Genomic DNA, 18,409 nt, shown 5'->3' with positions numbered 1-18,409 from the left:
ACATACTTATAGATATATATACCCAGCCATGTAATGCATTGTTTAGAGTGCTCAACTCACAATGGGAAGGTTATAGGTTAAATTCCTAGTCAGGGGTTGACTCAACCGAGCATGCATCTGGAGGACAGGGCATTGGTGTTACTCCAGAGGATCCACAACGCCTCCGTGAGACGCATCCGCAGCACGTCACTCCGATCCTCGCATCCCTCCCACTGGCTCCCAATCCAGTCCCACATCAACTACAAGATCGCTCACGGTCAGCGTGGACTCCACCTCACCCACCGCGCTCCTCCCTTCTCACTCTACTCCATTCACATGCTCTACACCCCAGCAACCAAGGCTTTCTGTCAGTCTGCCTCTGAAGCCCCCCTCCCAAATCATCCGTGTTGTTGACTCCCCGCCCCAGGTCAAGTCCAGGATAAAGTCCTTGTTCTTCCACTCTGCTTGTAAATTACTATCTCTTATATAAAAAAACACGTATGTAGAGTATAGAGGAAGACCAAAGATGCGCTGCATTGTTATTAGCGAACAACAAAACGCACGGCAAGGAAACCGTGAAGCTAGCACAAGACAGGGCGAGCAATCTCATTCGACAGAAGAGAGCTCAAGGCGAAGCGCCGAGAGTATATTTCCACATTTTCTTTTGGCCATGATACACACCTCTCACTTTTGTAGGATATAAAGATGCCGTGTTATTTAAATTATTTATTCAATCAAACTTGAATTCCACCCCCCCCCCCCCCATCTCTAATTCCTACGGTATGAAATAATGCAACATACACACATACATACGGAATTGCATTCTATAATACTTGATGTGAAGTCAACAATAGTTGTCCTATTCAAATATACATGTGAATATTCCATCACTGGCTCAGGACCACGAATGCATATTATCAATGCTCGTTTAAGCTTGGAGATACTTTGATTTAACTACGTATCGCCGATTTTTTTTTTTTACAGTTATTTGACACCCCTAAACCATATAATTGTATTGCATGCTGAAATGTAACCCGTATCTATATGCTACACAGCATTATATTGTACCGTATGTTCATTTTAATTGTTGGGTCTATAATACAAAGCATAATTTGAGCCTTCACATCACTGATTTCAAGGCCAAGTCTCAGCTGACTCGACAGCGCTTTTTGTTGAAGCAGCGCTGACAAAAAACAAAACGTGGGTTTGTTCTCCAGTTTGACGACGACTAAGCACACACGTGCTTGACAATTCAACGTATTGCTACGGTTGCACGTGAACAGTTCATGTACTCCTCTTTGGACGACGAACAGAAATCTCAGAATGCGATGGGATATTCCACAATCGATGCTTGGAACAAACGCTCACTTATCAATGAGCAGGTCACGAATGCACGAGGGGGTCATCAAATGGTCAGTGGCGTCACGCGGACAGGCAGTGACTGAAAGTAATAACCGGTGTTATTCTAACGCGCAGTTCGCCTGACGAGTAACACACCTCCATCGATGTTTCGATTCGCACGGTTGGCTTGCGTACGGTGCGAAAGAAGTTCAACATACATAGGCTGTGTAAAAGGGGGGGGGGCGGCGGGGGGGGGGGGGTTAGATTTCACGGGTGATCGGGGGGAGGGGGTCACGTGTCGAGCGTTCGCGAGTGTGAAGAGACACAGTGATAAACGGTGGACACAGTTTGTTCATCACGTGAATTACATTCTACTTATTTACTTGTTGATCTATCCTGGAGAGCCACACCGAGTCGTATGACTCTTTTTCAGGAGGGTCCTGATCCATTTTGTTGTCCCATTGGATTACTCTGCAAATATTATTATTTGCTGTTATCATAGTTCTTCATTTTATTGGATTTCGAGAGTCGTCATTGATGTTGTTGTTATCACATTTCTATTCCGCTTAGATTTTATCTATATTTGTAAGTGTAGTTTCATTTTTACGTGCAGCGCTTTAAGATACTTTCATATGCAAGTCACTTTATAAAAGAGGCTATTACGAGTAGTTATTAGTTTTTTATGTCGAGATGTTTTCAGCCGATTAACAGCAAGTGTCTATCATACGTGCGGGAGTGAACCGGAGCACCTGGATTAGAAAAAAACTCCACACACGCGAGGAGGCAATGCTTATCTACCCTCGTACAGATGGCAACAGATGGCGATTAGTCCACTTGCTATACACTGCCTTCTCCTGGCGAGGCCAGGGTATAGCACCAGTAACGCCCACGGGAAGGGAGTTTCACAACAACGGTGCGATCCGCCAACCAGACGTGCACAGCCACCACCGCCCGGCATGATATCCCAGTCTGTGGTTGCGCTTCGAGTTGACGTTAAAGACTTTTATCTGTTTCGAGACCGTCCTGAATGAGTTCACTCAACTGCACAAATTGGTGAGGTGTCATGGGGAAGGAATAGACAGTGGCTTTAATCCCGACTTGGAAGATTTCTTTGGCTTGTTCCCCAAAGCACTTGTTTACTACAAACGCATCACTTCTTTGCCACAAGAAAATTGCTCTCTCCATGAGCGATGGAAGGTACTGGGACCAGACCTGCTAGATATGGGTTTTCTTCAGACTTCTCTGGATGTTCTCAGACCTCTCAATGTTTCTATTAACACAAAGCAGGGTGATTTCTGACACTTGTGAAACTTTCAGATACTTATTTGAAGAAAGCAACAATAAACTTCCAACATTTGGCTCTATATTTCCAACTCACTACTCTACGGGATTTCTGGCGAAAACATTAGCAAGCTGCAGCATGTACACAATTTTTTGGCATGTATCATGACTGGTGCTCGCTGAACTGCATTGCCTTCTGGTTGCCAAACGAACACATTAAAATATTGCACTCATTACATACAAAGCGCTTGCCAAAAATGAACTACAATACCTTTCTGATCTCGTTAAGGAGCACAAACTCCGGTCATCCTCGCAGTGGCTTTTGGCTATCCATCGAACAAAGACAGTCACTCCATTGAGCGCTTTCATATGCACTTCTGCGGCTGTCTAGAACAGTCTTCCTGCCAATAATAGGAAGCCACTGGATCTATGCACTTTTAGTGCCTATATTGACAACCCATTTCTTTAGAACTGCTTTCTGTGTTTAGTTTTTGCCCTTGCCCCGCACCTGTGATTATCATGGTTGGCTATGTACAGTGCAAAATAAGTTCTACATGCATTGATACGTAGATTATAGAACCCAATTTAATCAGAAGGGAATGCCCAGAATTGAATTCAATATTGTTGTCTCAGTGCTCTGACATGGATTTGAATTCCGGCACCATGCAGTAATTGCCTTGGTCGCTTGACCATGTAAATTCCTTCTTTGTGGCAGGCAAATACGGACTTGGAAGTGTTGTTTTACTCCTCTCCTGCACGAGCAAATGCCCTGTCCAAAAGCCAAATTGCACTGCTGAAAAAACTAAAACCATTGTATAAGCCGGTATAAAATAGAGCCAAGCACAGTATTACGTAACAATGCTGCGCCAGAACAGATTTTCAAATGTTGGGCCTGCAGAGGCCTGCTTCATAAAATGTCTAAAATTGGCAGCAAAATAATATTCCCGGGGCAGATGGCAGATTTCCTTTGCTAAACTAAAAATGTGGCACACTCATTTAAACAGCAAAAAAATGTTAACTGAACGTGGTGGTTTGTGCCCAGTCATACGCCTGCCAATTGCTTGGGTTACTTCCAAGCAAGGCTTGACTCTCAGGACAGCTGGGCACTATTTTAGGGAAAGGGCAGGCAGCCAATGGGCCTGGCTCTGCAGTCGACAGCACATGCAGACACCAATCACTCGATGCCTCTCGGATCTTCCCTGCCAAGCTGCATCGTCTCAATTTAAGCACATCTTCAATGATCACACTAATACAGCGTCTCCTTCCTATGAAGTGAAGCACATTCGCAGTGAAAAATATGTTACGTGCAATTTTCCAAGAAAGTTGCACGAAATCAACAGCTGTATTTGGAGATGGGGGTTGTGCTTGGGAGTTTGCCTGGCTCGTTAAAGCATGTATGCACGTGGGAGGCATCTCCAGTTCCACGTGAAAACCCGTCCATATGACAGACAGGCAAACACTCAAGCATAATAATCATACATGAGAAAAGCATTCACAGAAAAATTGGCCACACATGCCAAAACGTACATTTTCTGTGAAATTTTTTTGCATTTTTTTACTTTAAAAAATTATTACAACTTCCTCACAAATATGTCAGCAAGCCCACGTGCCAAGTTGCCATTCACCTACGTATGAAGATTCATCTTCAATTACATTTAAAAGTATAGTACAACTGAAAACAATGAAACATGACTTGACGTGTACACTTAAATGTCACCATTGAGCCCACATAGTCTCCACCACCCTGTCACCGTTCCTCCCCATCAGCCTCGGTCGCACCAAAAAATATCATCATCATCATCATCATCTCCACGTGACTCTTCTTCTGCCCCCCCCCCCTACAAGGCCCGACAGCATCTACAATTAATTTGATGTGCGGCTAGAATCAGCGCAAGACCGTTTAAAATGTCAAACGTATGCGCGTTTAACCTGAATATGAAACGGTGTTCATTGTTACATTTGTCGTTGGCCTTTTTGAAGAGCTCACCATGATGGTGTTGAAAACATTTTCAAAATGGTAAAGACCTTTTGTCAACACTATGATAAAAGAAAATACATTTCGACAACATCGTAAAAAACAATAACAAAAAACTCAACACACTCGTCAATAACACCTGCCTTACCAGGACAACTATGTATAGTATAATAACATGTTTCTTTTAAGGCCACAGTGTTATTTACAAATGTGTTTTGTTGTTATTATCTGCGCTCGTACACCACTGCCAACGCAGCAGTATCACCAGATAACTTGTATTTTTAAAAAGCCAAGAAGTCAGTGACCAAGGGAGAAAATATAAAGCCACATCCTATGATATAGAAAGTGTTGACAGTGCAAAAGCTGAGGCTTCTATGAGGATACATTAAATAATGGCAATGTGTGGTGGCATCAATGGCATGCCTGTGAAGATGTCCTCGCCTTAACTGATGAATACAAAAGCAATATTTATTTGACTTTATTTTTTATTTTTCTACAGTTCTATCTTTCTGTTGGCGTGATGAGACGTAGTAGTTTATAGTATTCGTTCTAATCTCTCGCAAGAGCAGTTTAAACAAAAACTAAATATTTCACCAGGTAAGGCCCAGTGAGCAATATCACTCTTTTTCAGAAGCGACCTGGCCACAAATGATAGCTCAACGAAGTGGCTTTTCACGTGGAAATTTACAGCAGCAGTCAAATACTCTAAACACACGTAGATTCTAAGTGTGGAGGGAAAAACCCGAGGCACCCGGAGAAAAATGCACGCGACCACGAGGAGAGACACGTCAACTCCAAATATACAGCAGGCATCAGGTTGGGGATCGAGCCCACGACCTCCCGTATACGAGGCGAGGTAGTTAACATCTCCTAGCCTACCGTGCTGGAATTGAGCTAAATTAAGTGTAGAACGAAATTTTATGTTTTGTGTGTGTTCAGGCATTGCTTACCTGGCTGAGACAATTGTTAAACGTGCTACATTTGAGAACCCAGTTTAATTACGGGTGGCTATACCTGGCTTCGAACGCAGGTTCTGAGTGGTGCCACTTCAGTGACTTCTGAGCCACCCGGCCACCTCCAAAACAATTTAACATTGAAACTAACTCGAGCAATGTCCAGTACTACTACTACGTTGGGAAACATCGGGTGCATCGTGTTTTGTGGCGAAAACAAAACGCAGCAAAGTCCATGAGCAGCGCATGTTCTGTGCACGGTAACCTAATCTTCTTCTTGGTTCTTTCGGTAAAGTCACGTAGAAGGGAAGTAATAAAATAATAACAATAAAACATAATAAAATAATTCTCACGACGTTTCGGCCACAACGCAAGCAGCCGTCCTCGGGTGAAGAACATGTCTGTCGATAAGACTCTGTCGATAAGACAGTCAGACTCTGTCTGACTCTGACAGAGTCTTATCGACAGACATGTTCTTCACTTGAGGACGGCTGCTTGCGTTGTGGCTGAAACGTCGTGAGAATTATTTTATTATGTTTTATTGTTATTATTTTATTACTTCCCTTCTACGTGACTTTACCGAAAGAACCAAGAAGACGAATCCCTGCAGTCACGAAAGCTTTAAATCGAAATTTAACCTAATCTTGCCAAGTACAATCTTGAAAGTTCAACAAACCTGAGTTACAGAGAAAAGTGCCTAGCAAATGATACCAATCAAAACCCAACCAACAATGTAATTCAAACTGGTACAATTCTGCCATTCGTTTTACAATGACCAGGGCTCATTTGAGTATTGTGCTTTCAGATACTGTTATTGTGAGTCACTCAAGCCTCAATATGCATGCATCAGTATATTTATTTATAAATATTTATAGATAATTCAGCTCTGAGTTATGCAACGAGTGCTGGAAGCATGCTAAAGCATAATTTAAAATTTGTACAGAAAACATGATAAATGTCTTCCAATTCGTTCATTATGGCCACATTCTTACCGGTTCAAAATGTTTTTCACATTTATATGCAGGATATACGCATATATAATTTAATACATGTCAAAGTCTAGACTTACATGTGCAATACAGATGGATATAAGCTGTGTGTGCAATGAGATTTTTTTTTACGGAATCATATTCACCGACTATGAGACGACACGTGATTCCTTAACATGCATGTGTGCTTTGCATTAAACACGCTCGACTGCCCAATGCAATGCAGCTGAAGAAATGAGCTGATCAATATACGAAGCTGCAACATTTTGTCAAGCATTACAGTGCAAGTTTGTAATCTAGAGAGTTTCAGAAGTTGGGGGTGTCAAGTCTCACAGCAATCCCGTGCTGGAGGACACCCAGTTAGGATTCCTGTAGGAATCAGCACAGAAAATAGACGCATACTTTCTCTGCTGAATCTCACGGCATTATTTTGGAGTTGCAGTACGATCCTCTAAAAATGCAGAAATTATCTCTAGGCCATCCGAATTCATCCACGGAAGAAGATAAAGAAATACCCAAAACGAAGCTGGGTTTTCGATGTGATGGCGCAAGACTGTAATCCAACACTGCGGAGGCAGTGAGGGTTGGTGGGTCAGTCAAACGTCGCTGAGTTTCCTTTTCGTGGGCATTAAGATGCCATACCCTGGCTGGCCTGGAAAATACTGAACAGCAAAATGTGGACTAATGAGCATCTGTTCCTTCTGTACGGGATAGAGTTTTGCCGATTTACACGTGTGTGTGTGTTTCTCTGGGTGCTCCAGTTTCCTCCCACATGTATTATCATGAATTGGCTGAAAATATCTTAATATATAGAGGACCGCAAAGCTAGGGCAATTGTTGGCAGCACAAGTCACCGCCTGGCTGCTGCCTTCCCACTCTTTTTTGGTACCTCGCTTTTGGCGATTTTGAGATGCAATTTGCACGAATGACACTCTATAACACTAAACATTATTACCATAACATTCCAAGGAAGGCTCTCACGTGACAGCCTTCCCTGGGATGGCATTCCTTCAGACAGGGATGAGACATTCCATATGTGGACCGCTGTGGACTTCCCACAATATGTTTTTTTTAAATTATGCTGAACCTGCAAGACCGAAATGACTGGCTGGCTCCCGACTAGGATTTGAGCTTGTAGCCTTATGCTCACGATTCAGTTGTTCTTACGAGAGCCACCCATCCATGCAGTGCTGCTAATGAAACAAACAGTCTAACCGTATTTATTTTAAATGTAATATCACCTCCACTGGAGGGGTTATCACAATATTGTACCCTAAAATAAAATGCAAAGACAATAAAATAATGTTTAAGCCATGACAAAATCGTGAGTCTTGCGCTGCCTCCTAAACATCACTACCGGCCAGGCATTCCAGATCCTTGGGGCAACACTCGAGAAGGTCAGACCCCCCCCCCCCCCAGCGTCGAGCGCAAGAGCCGAGGCTGGGAGAGTGGTAGGACCTGCCCTGAAGAGCGTGGCGTGTAAACCCCAGTCGTGTGAGAGATCAGTCGGACCCGCAGGTACATTGGGTCAAGACCATGCCGAACTGTATTGACCAGAGCTAACAGGAAGTTCCTTAGACTTCAGACACCGGTCAGCATTCAACATGTGGACTTGGCCAATCATTGCCGGTAAAGCATGTGTGTCCGTGCGTGGCATAGCAAGCCAATGTGTGTTTTTGTGACTGCAAGGATTCATACTCTTTGGTTTTTTCGGTAAAGTCACGTAGGTAAAATTTTTAATGAAAAATGTAATTTAATTTTTTTCCTACGTGACTTTACCGAAAAAACCAAAGAGTACCAATGTGTGTGTTAATGCGTGCGGACACATTTACCTGCCAGTGGCAAACGGAATCAATAAGAGGGCTCATATCCAGAAGGATGGCCATCTGACGACTGAAACCCACAGATGACTGACTATCTCGGGGTGGACCATCATCGTGCTTCACTGAGTAAAGGAAGAGACGTCCACAAGCGCATTGCACCCTAATGGTTGAATGGCTGTCATCACATAAATCCTGGAGAGAAACATTAATATATAAGCAATGTATTGTATTTACTCAGAAAAAGCCTCAGTGAGTCTGAAGACTTATTTGCGGTGGTTCTGCATCAAAATGTGTTGGAATTATTGGCCAGTTCCTCAGGAAATGAGGTGTTTGAATGAGAGCAAATCGAGATATATTAGGAGATAACACTAAAATACCTACACAGATGGGTCCGGATCCAAACTGCTGTTCTGCCCTCTCAATGCCACGTTACTGCTGAACAGATTTTGAATAACACACACAACGATCTGTGCATGATCCACTAACCCCAGCACAGCATTGCACTAAGCGCTATCATGCCTGGGCACATCACATTCTCAAAATCATGTTTTTCTATTTATTTTACTTATCATCAGTGTTACGTCAATTGCACTGAGAAAGTCATACGAGGAGATAAGTACTGAATACATTTCCAGAAGTCGTAACAGTCAACAGTCTCACATTACATCTGGAAACCGTCCCGGAAGATGACACCATACCTCTGCAATCCAACACAAGCCAGCGTCCGGACGTGTTCTCAGCCAGGCTTTCGTGGGTCAGCAAAAGGCTGTTGATCCATCAATGTGATGACACCGTATTCGTTGGCACATTTAGCGCTGGAGCTGCACAGCCGACACCACGCTTGTGTGTCAGGCGAGACGCTGGCTGCTATACATTTTCACTTGATAGGCCACTTGGTTGAGCTATAATTTGTGGCCATGTTGCTTCTCGACAATACCTAATAGCTCAGTAGGCTTTACCTGGTAAAATAAAAAAAAGAGTTTAGTTTTCGTTTATTTATTTATTTATAGTGATTTGCTCACATTTCCAATTTTTTTGTACTGTTGTAATAACTTTCTGTCCTGCTCCTATTGAACATACGTGAAGAACAACTTCATAGCTTATCGGATTTCTCTGGAATAAATAAAGATTCTAGGCGGCTGCTGTTGCTTTGTCAGAGCAATGAGCCAGCGCTGCCCAGATGCTGGATGTTAATTCGGGAAGCCGCTGGGGATCAAATTGGGTTGGAACAAGATGACGGTGTCATCCTGCGTACAGACAAAAAAAAACGTGAGCTACCTTCCATGTTTCGGAGCGCCTCTTTGAAGTGATGTTAAAAGCAGCGCTGCGGCATCTTGCAGGGCTGTTCCCCGACAACCCCTGCTTGCCGAGAGTTGTGAATGCAAATTTTATTTCTCTCGTGACAATTTGGCGATAGCAGAGAGCACAGCTTGCAATCTGAAGATTGTAAATTCAAATCCCAGCCAGTGGTTCAGCCCTTCATCTCTCTCATACAACCCAAACCCACGGAGCATACAGTTAAACCGCTGTAGTCTGCGCTCCTGCAACGGCGGAGGAGGAACAGCAAAACTACACCAATTCTCCTGAAGCCCTCTCGTGGCTAGCATACCTCCATGTTGCCATTTAGCTCCTGGCCATATTTGCACGTGCAAGAAAATAACTGAATCTCGTTGGGGCTGAAAATTGAGTACCACTTTGTAGGTTGTCCTATAGAAAAATTCACCCCACATCCCCCAACGAAGGAATGTGGAATTGTTCACGACTGGCCCAGGACTGTAAAATGTGAATGAGCACGGCCCAGAGTTTCATGGAGGAGGAAAAACTAATGACCTAGTTACGTGAAAAGAGACCTATGGCACACTTGGAATATACAGTCAATAACAATTGATATAGAAAATATTAACGAAACAAAAAATAAAAACAGCAATAATACATTTACACTAAACAACATTTGCACACATAGCATTTTGTAGAATTGTATATATTTATTAATAAAAGTCGGAATTTATAAATATGGTAAAATAAACAAATAACTTCTGTTTTATCATTGCATTCTTGACCTCATCCCTCGAACCTCTCTGTTCCTTGCCTCCATCTTGACCACCGCCACTCTACTGACTGCTAATGTCAGTCTTATAATCAGACTGATTGTGTTCATGGGGTTAACAAATGCAAACAGTGCTGTTCTATGCTTCACAGAAACGTTGCTCTTTGTAGCAAACATCATGTCCCATATTGGCTGATAACACCTTCATATGTAGAGGACTGCAGAGCTTGGGTCATTGTTGGTGCCGGATCATCGCGAGGTTGCCTTCCCGCTTGTCTGTGGAGTCGTTCTTTGTCTACGAGAGTGAGCTAATACTGTGCGTGGTACAAGTTGAAATTATACTTGCTATTATTATTCATGTGCTTGTTACCACGGTAAGGATGATGATCCACATCTGTCTATGCATGCATGCACTTCTACCTTTGCCTTTCGAGCGGTTGTGAATATCCCTCATTTTGGCACAACGGGAAAAAAGGTGCTCTTGCCAGAAACGTATGGGAAACCTTTAACGTTGGCATAATATGTTAAAGTCGTGAAGTGGCGTTTACCATTATTTTTTTTTATAAGGATGCACGCTAACATAATTCTAATTCATATGATTACTCATTCATGTTAAAAAGGTATTTTTTCAATTTACGTGCCTGAGTGTTTCGTAATTACATTTAATTCTTTTAGGACATTCACCCCTTTGTTCGTCATCACATGCACAATCATGCAAGCGATTATCATAACGATTAGTTTTCACAACCACCTGTGATTTCACGACAACCTTTTCATATTGTGTGACCATGGATCATGGTACCTTAACAACGATGTACGATGAAAAGAAGTTTATTGTCCTTCAATGTAGGTGCACGCAGAGAGGTGATGTGGACGGTGTACTGTGTAATAGACTCGGTAACCAGAGTTCGATTCCTGGCCACAGCTAACGTGAAAGTGACAAGTGATATCTAAACCGGTCCTGAGCACCTATTTCACCAAGCCACACTGACCAGTGTAGTGAAGTATGGTCAAAAAACCCCATGACTAATATGCATGGGAAGGCCCCCCTCATCCATCAGTGGATCGACAAAGGGCTGTTCATACATGCAGGGTATGCTAGGAATTGTCTGGCATAATTGGCAAAGCGACTTGGAGGCTTCAGGAGAGAATGCATAAAAGAAAATGCACTATCGTGGATATAATCAAGGAAAGGTTTTTTTTTGTTGTTACAGGATTTGCCATTGTATGCAGGATGAAGAAGGGCATATTACTGAGACAGACATTGGAGAGGCACCCAGAGGTCAGCGACCAAAGGGAAGACCTAAGACAGACGGCGGTGATGAGACTTCTAAGAGGAAGTTGGGTATTGATTGTGCAACAGCTGCAGGATCTAACAGGAGGAAGGAAGCGCAGGACCGGTCGATCACATCGGTAGCATTGGCTCAGAAAACATCTTGACATTGGACCATTCTCCCTACCCCCTGCCTCGGCTGCAAAAAGGAAAACTTCTCTGTCGCCTGTTATGTGTATCTGTACAGCGTGTGTGAAGGTGAGCCTGCAGAGATAAAGAGCAGGGCATTGTTGCAACCTCTAAAATCAACCACTGCTTGGATAAATGCCTGCGTCTCCAGACCGCCGTGAATGTTCAACGCTACGTGGACGTCACAATGTGAGATGCATGTTCATGGGATTGTTTAATGCAGGGGTCGGGAACCTTTTTGACTGGGAGAGCCATAAAAGCCAAATATTTCTAAATATATTTCATTGACAGCCATATAGTCTTTTTAATGTATAATAAATTAAATATGTCTTACTTTTAATGCGACTTCTGGTCACAGGACCCGTGACCCGAGAAATTTTATCTTCAAAACGAATTTCTGTTTATTTTAAAATGACACAGTATTATTAAGCAATATTACAAGTTCCAAACTGATTTTATTTTTATTTTATTATCATTTTTTTCAACTCAAAATTGTCTGGGAGCCATATGCCGTCACCGGAAGAGCCATATATGGCTCGCGAGCCATAGGTTCCCGACCGCTGGTTTAATGCATCACGGGAGAGCTCAAAAGCGTCACGGTGGTGTGCTACATTGAAAGGGGAACCGGCAGGAGACAATGGAACCCATCTTAACGACCACCCCCCGGAAACGCCGAGAGAGCATTGACACCGCGCAGTGTGTAGGGAAGGCGCAAGACAAGACGGTCGGTTTTCGGTCAACGTGTCCCGTTCACGGCAAGACACACAAACTCTGCCGGCCCCGCGGCGAGGGAAATTACGGCGAGCGTGACGACGTCTCGCAGCTTCGATCGGGTAATCGCCTCGCTGGGGACCTGGCACCGTACGGAGTGCGGCAGCCCCTCTGTGGGGTCCAATTGGAGTTGCTCACGGAAAAAAGGGAGGAGGAAGAAGAAAAAAACCCCAGAGACAATGCAAAGTAGATATATCTCCCAAGTAGGAGAGAGAGAGAGAGAGAAAAACCAGGCCAGCGAAGATTTGGGCAACCAATCGCATCACGCACAGTTCCTGGAATCCGGAATTGATGCTTCATTGAAGATCTTAACGGATGTAACTTTCCCCCTGTACAGATTTATTAACTCCGAAGTGGATTGCAGACAATGAACGAGTGATAATAAAATTTAAACTGGAAAAGATATACAGCTTTGGGAAAATAAATATATATCGTGTTTGTTAAGAGATCTCGATGGCAGGATAATGGTGATAGTCGTTATCTTTATAAAGAGTGCTTGAGAAAACGAAGAGCTCAAAGCGTAATGTTCAACACACGTTTTCAAATGTTCAGCACACGTTTTCAAATGTATTTACCCGTGAATCGGTGCCATGCTAGGAACAGGTTGTGTAACAGTCGGGCTAATTAAGCAGAACAACATGCAGAATTTAACTCGTGGGCTTTCGTGACCAATATCGTGATTCATTATTTGTTTTTTTGGCCAGAAATCGTAAGTCAAATGTGTGTCGTGAACCCTCTTCGACTCTACATAGCCAACACAGCCAATTAATAAAGTGTCGTCAACAAACGTGCCAATTTATTACTGCGTTAGCAGCACCACTGGATAACGTTGAAGAGCATTCCACAAGATTGAACAATTACGTATGATTTTTCGCAAGGCAATTACAACCACCACCATCAGGCAACATACAGAATACGAAAACACAAGATATATGAAATTTACGAAAGTAAAATATTGCGAGTGATGACGCTCATGCTGCTACTGATGTTGCTGCTACTGGTGATGTTGTTCACAATATTGCTGCAGATGGTCTTGCTATATTTACCGCTCGAAGAATACGGCGGCACTGTTCACATTAATCACGCGTAACGAACGACAGGAGCCGCGCTTTAGCGATGAGCGCTCCCAAAACCCCTTTGAACAATCCCCTGGTGCCGCAATTTAGCAACATCTAAAGCCTTGGCATTGCTGCAAGACACTGAATCATGTGCATCCCCTGTAGAATTGAGGGACGGGCGTTATACGAGGTGCATCGCTGTGGTTGGAAAATGTGATCACTTATTTCGAAGACACTGGCGTATCCATCAACCGCATCAGAACATTAACAGGCCAATGCGCACATCTCCTTCTTAATTGGCAGGTGCAATTGTAGCCCATGAAACCCAAACTTTGACCCATATGGTGAACTGCTGTAGTCTGTGCTCCTTTCACGTAGGAGGAACAAACGCAAAAACGACACCAACTCTGTCCTGAAGCCTTCTCGTGGCTAGCAGACCTCAACATTGGCGTTAGCTTCTGAACGTAGGATGAGACAGATTTTTCTTAAAAAAATAGTTTAAGAGATATATATATTTACATAATACAATAACGGTAACAAGCGTTATCCCACATGTATATAAATAAAAACGTAATATGTTAACGAATAACAATGGTCTTAGAAGGGGAAAATATATAACAGGAAATGTTTGGAGCAATGGCCGTCTTCACAGCAAAAAAAAGAAAAAAAACGGGGCGATGAAGAAGGGCAATTTCTGTGAACGTTGCCTGTTCTATACTTTCACGGCCACAATAGTATTGGCAGACGTGTTGAGTTTTTTGTTGTTTGTGCTTTTGCACCACTGCCAATGCAGTATCGCCGATTGACTTGTTTCAGCGTTATTTTAGGTCAAACAATAATATGTAAACGTCACAAAACAGTTAGCGTTTAAATAACATTCATAACGAACCGTTGTTCACTCTATATACATTTTTACACAATTACACAATTTAAAAATGTAAAGCATTTTTCCCCATGCTGAAAGTGGGCCAGGGTCAAATGCCTGGCTTCCATATCAATACCACTAATAGTCCGGGTCAAAAGGTGAAAGTGTCTCCATTCTCCAATGGCGGCGTGGGTAAGCGCTCAAAAAAGAGTTGGAAATATCACATTGCTATGGCAGCAGTAGCCAGCGTTCCCACAGGATATCTGCCATTCAAATGTATGTATGTTGAACTTGTTTCGCACCGTACATAGCCAACCGTGCTAATCGGAAGTGTGGTGGAAGGACAACGAACTAGACACAAAAAACAGTTCTAAAGAAATCAGTTTTCAATCTCAATTATTTAAAAGTGTAAAGCTCCAGTGGCTTCCTAATTTCGGGGGGAAGAGCATTCCAGACGGCCGTCTTTGTTCGATGGTTACCCAAAAGCCACTGCGAGGATGACCGGAGTTTGCATATGGTTTACGCTCCTTGACGAGATCAGCAAGCTACTGTGTTTCATTGTATTGTTCCCGAAGACATAACCGAATAAGTCCACCACCGACTTCCACCAGAGCTCACTGCCTCTGGTGGTGAATCAAACACAACAATACCATCCCGCCAGATTCAAGATACAACTCCTGTTTGGAGCATTTTGGTACATGTAGTGTCACATGCAAGTTTGAATCCATGCTTTTTGGATAATTACAAACCCTGTATCACAGAACATCAATGCAAATGCACACACATTTTCTGTAAACTCACCAATATAAAAAATTCAATTGGAGAATTGTGGGGAGGCCTTTATCCACCAGTGGAATAATAAAGCACTGCACAGTATTATTATTGCTTATGCATTCTTAATAAAACGTAGGTTTTCAATGCAATGATTCATATTTGTTGATGGGTTACACCACATGGTAGTTTTTATGCCAAAATTATTGTGATTAATGACAAGAATGTTGACCTAAAAAGTACCACTGTTCCTAACCGTAATACAAATGCGAAGCAACGTTTTCTTCAGTTTAGCATTTCCAAATCTTTTTACAAATATCTCCTCTTTCCCAACATGCATTGCGTGGTTTCAGAAAATGTCATTTTGCATGTTTGCTTTGCCCTCCACCATCAGTGCCCTGTTACATTAACACAATAAAGGGGTGATATAGCAAGCAACTGAAAGACGGAAGCAGCAAAAACCGAGATTGATCATTATAATTGGCCATTCACAAATGGTAGCTCTTCGGGAGAAATATGGAATGCCAAAACTCAAGATTGGGATATAATCTTAATATGAGTGTAATAATTGTATGTAGATCTCGAAAGTAAAACATATATCTATAGCCGAGGAATCAGATTGTCTCTCAGATTAAGAGGAGATAGTTCTAGATCTTAAACTTAAAAAGGTAAATTCTGCCCTTCACAGTATGAAAAAGGAGAAAACTCACAAATCACGTGGTATAACTGTGGACACCATCAAAGAAAATGGAAGCAAACAGCGGAACTAAATTAGCGAACATATTAAATAAATGTTTATAGAGCAATGACATACCACGATCAAATGGAATGATGCTTCATTCTTTTGCTCAAAAAGGCTGTAAAAGCTTTACGTGAAGACCTACAGCCATTGGCCTCTCATCGCCGAGTTTATCAATTGCTCACAAAGACCATTGGCAGAAACGTGTAGAGCACAACTGAACATGGCTACGAGCAGGGCTTTCTGAGAGGTTTCTTTATTGTCGACCATATGCAGACTCTCAATCAGATTCTTGAAAAGACAAACTGCATTTTAAGCAGTGGCGGCTCGTCAATAGAGGGCGCAGGGGCGCCGCCCCCATCAATATTCAAGAAATATACATATACAAAATTTATATAAAAATACATAAATAAAAAATTTTTTCATACGATGTGCCGGTTGGTAGTAAGAAAAGCATCAGCATTTAATAAAAACTGGCTTTAATCGGTCAACTATTTTCTATGTTTTTCAATGTGTTTCATGCGGGGCGCCGGACAAATGGATGTCTATGTGAGACTTTAAATTTTCGGACAGCATGTGACCTGAAGCTGGTCTCTAATTGGTTTCTTAAAGATTATCCTCGGGGCGCAAGTCGTTGCGTCCCTGGCCAATCAGAATTGGATACATGTTATTTTATCCAATCTGATTGGTTCTCGTCACCTGTCATTCAAATTTACGCTCTGGGCCACTACTGCGAGTGCGCAGGCGACACCACTTTGACACTTGCTAGGCTGATCAAATTTTTTGTGTAAACAATGGCAGCAGTTCATCCAAATTCTGTAATTTTTTTACAAAAAAACCCTTTCACAAGGCTTTCGCTGGAAGAAATAAAAAAGATAAAGGATCTCGGACCGGACCAACCCGATTTACAAATCCAGCAGCAGGCCAGTGACAGAGGACGAAGCTACACACGAAGCTTCACCCGCGCTTGTTATGAGAAACGGAGGTGGCTGGCTGGATGTGATGTTAGCAATTCTCTTTTTTGTTTTCCCTGTCTTTTATTTCAAAGTGTCGGCACTGAAGTTTTGTGGACAGCGACGGGGGTAAGAGACCTCAAACATCTCTCTGACAAATGCAAACGTCATGAAAGTAGCCGCAGCCATATTGATAATAGCATGAAACTAACGTTTTTATGTTCAAGTATGAAACATGCTTTTTGGTACTTTGGTCTGAAATGTATATAAAAGAGAAACATTTATGTTCAACTAGGAAACATGCTTTTTGGTACTTCTTTTGGTCTGAAATGTAAATAAAGATCATCAAAATTTATATTCAAGTAGTCAAAATGGTTTTTGGTACTGCTTTATGTTTATTTGCCCCCCTCAATAAAATAAAAAAAATGCGCCCCCCCAAAAATAAATATCACCAGCCGCCACTGATTTTAAGTAGGTATTATGAACTTCTTTTGCACCGTACGTAACCAACCATTGTACTTCATTGTCATTGAGCATGATGTCCAACGCTTTGCTCCAGCGGGAAGAGCGGAATGAAAGATATTGAGCCGAGCAACACGCAGCACAACCCGGAAACCCACTGCAGAGCTCCATTAAATCTGGTGTCAATCACCTTTGCTCTGCCCAGCGCAGGTTAACAACATTGACACCACTTGGCTGAAGCTACATAAATAATGATGACACGGGCAGGGCTCGTATCCACAATCAGATTTCCATCCCCAATCAGATTTCCATCAAATATAATCCTACTTTTTAAAATTATGCACATGCCCCCTTGAACCGCATCTTACATTTTTTTTAGACAGACATTAGAAAGCAGGATCAAGCTGTTTCCGATAAAAATATAATCCTCAACAATATATAACTCATGCCAATTTCATACCCATTTTCCACCGGCATGTCCAAGTTGTGGGTGGTTTCCGCTGGCTATTTGCCAGCGCCAAACTGCCATGACCAAACTGCCATGCGTCATAGGCTGGCCTCACAATACATTTGAATTTGGCTCAGGGCCAAGCAGGGCCAAAGGTGGGGCTAATGATGCATTCATTGCATTTAACATCGTTCAGTACACTCTAAGGATGATGAACAACACGGCATCACCATGTCATCCACGTGCATTTTGACCAGTTCGTACGTGTGTATGTATGTTGATTTTTTTTCACACCGTATATCGCCAACCGTGCTAATCGGAGGTGCGGGGGAAGGGCAAACACTAAACACAAACATCGGTTCTTATGAAATAAATTTTCAATCTATATTTAAAAGTGCAACGCTTCAGTGGTTTCCTAATGTCGGAAGGGAGAATTTTTCAGACGGCCGCAGAAGTGCATTTGAAAGCGCGCGATGCAGTAACTGTCTTTGT

The 18,409-nt window shown here is 42.6% G+C and overlaps 1 protein-coding gene across 8 annotated transcripts in view; it reads right to left on the bottom strand.

The window, feature by feature from the left end:
* Positions 1-18,409, bottom strand: part of ADCY2 (adenylate cyclase 2) — a 297,759-nt gene that overhangs the window by 81,452 nt on the left and 197,898 nt on the right. The gene's annotated exons all lie outside the window — the stretch shown is intronic.

Source organism: Lethenteron reissneri, chromosome 35, assembly GCF_015708825.2.
Source record: "Lethenteron reissneri isolate LAM-NWPU_2019-01 chromosome 35, ASM1570882v1, whole genome shotgun sequence".
Classification (NCBI taxonomy): domain Eukaryota; kingdom Metazoa; phylum Chordata; class Hyperoartia; order Petromyzontiformes; family Petromyzontidae; genus Lethenteron; species Lethenteron reissneri.
This window is presented reverse-complemented; position numbering and strand designations above follow the sequence as displayed.